The following is a 1,869-nucleotide window of genomic DNA, read 5'->3' as shown; positions in this document are numbered from 1 at the left end:
ATATATACATACAAGTAAATACAAATGTGTATATGAAAAATACACAATTTTAATAAAAATCCAAGAAAAAACTTCCGGTCATTATTTGAATCTAATAATAGAAAGTGAAACGAACTAACTTCATCTTCCGGTGCAATATCAAGTACGGAATCGATACGTTTTTGAGCCGTTTTCAGAGCACTTTTCGCTAATTCATTAGCCCAATTGAAATTCATTGTCCATCAAATTCGAACTGATTGTCGTCCCTACTTTTATCACATCAATAAGAATGCAAACCGCTTATTGGATTGATAATTGCTTCTATGAAAATAAAAATAGTTGAACATTTGAATCAGTATTACACAATCATAATGCATATTCGTCAAAAAATGCATACAAATGAAAAATTTTCAAACCCATGACACTGCAGGAATATGATCAACGATGCAATCCGAAATTTAATTTTTCAAAGACACACACGCAAATTCCATATTTCAGACCCAGAAATATGGATAAAAATTTAATCTAGAATCACGTTCTACATACAAATCAAATAATTGAAATTCAGAAGTATGATCAACGATGTAATCCGGAATTTAGTTTCCCAAAAATAAATCACGTATTTCCACCCAGAAATACGCAGTTATGTTCTACATACAAATCAAACATCTGAAATCCAGAAATATGATCGAAAATCTTAAGATGATAAATAAGGCGAATGTAGAAGAAGCAGAAATTGCATAATATTGTGAATTTCTCCGAAAATGTGAAAACCCGTTGAAATGTCCAAAAGATCAGAGAATATCCTGATAGCACGAGATGTAATCGAAAAAGTTAACAATGATATTATCTATCTATTTTACATAGAAATGATAAAATTCTGAATTACGGTGGAAAATATAGCAAATTCAAACAAGACAAATATATCTCGTTTTCATCGATTTTAATATTGCATCTTATTGAGGGATAGAATAGAAATTTGGAAGTTTCGATATCTTTAAAATTAAATGATTAATTCGTTGCTTATCGTTATGTACATAAAATATCAGTCATCGAAAAGTAACAATAACAAAATACGAAGTTTAGCCGCTGCAAGAATTCATCCCAAAAGCGCCAATTCAGTTCTTACAGCTCTTGTTCTCTCACTCTTTGTTTTTCTCCCTCTTCCTTCTTCTCTTCACTTACAAATTCTTTTTGTGGATGAGACGCTTTGTTTAATTGTTTAGAGATATTTAAAACGAAACATTTTGAGCTAATGATAAATTTTAAACAATAAATTTCATTATATTAATCATTTAATGAATTTTATTTGCCGCCTCGTTCTCAGGAGCTTCCGTGGCGCAATGGGTTAGCGCGTTCGGCTGTTAACCGAAAGGTTGGTGGTTCAAGCCCACCCGGGAGCGAATTGCACAGTAATGTGCAGAAACAAAAGGTTTTAGTCCCAGTATACACTGACTTTCGGTATTCCGAATAATCAATCTGAGGACAACTAATTGCCAATATCAGTTGACAGTTTCATTTGTCAACTGATGTTGACAATTAATACGTGTCAAGTAAAAGTTGAACTTTGATATTTAGGACAGTGCAGTTGTAAATAGAGCATATTGATTTGATTTAATTGAAATATTACCTCTTTGTCTTCTTTGTTTTCTTCTTTGTCTTTGTTTTCTTTTTCTTTTTGAGCTAGATTCATTTCTAGCTATAACTATGTTTATTTTTTAGCCAACAATTTCTAATTCCAACAATATTAACTTAAATTTCAAGTGCATTACAAAATGACACTTTAATCTGTCTTGCACTTTGAAAGTTTATATATATATATATATATATATATATATATATATATATATATATATATATATATATATATATATATATATATATATATAT

At 30.0% G+C, this 1,869-nt stretch overlaps 1 non-coding gene across 1 annotated transcript; it reads left to right on the top strand.

Annotated features, from left to right (window-relative positions):
* Positions 1-1,308: 1,308 nt before the first annotated feature.
* LOAG_20029 lies at positions 1,309-1,382 on the top strand. Its single transcript has one exon. It is a non-coding gene; the product is annotated as a tRNA-Asn (tRNA).
* Positions 1,383-1,869: the final 487 nt, after the last annotated feature.

This window comes from Loa loa, assembly GCF_000183805.2.
Source record: "Loa loa unplaced genomic scaffold supercont3.54, whole genome shotgun sequence".
Lineage (NCBI taxonomy): Eukaryota > Metazoa > Nematoda > Chromadorea > Rhabditida > Onchocercidae > Loa > Loa loa.
Note: the sequence above shows the minus strand (reverse complement) of the source record. Positions and strands in the feature narration are given on the sequence as shown.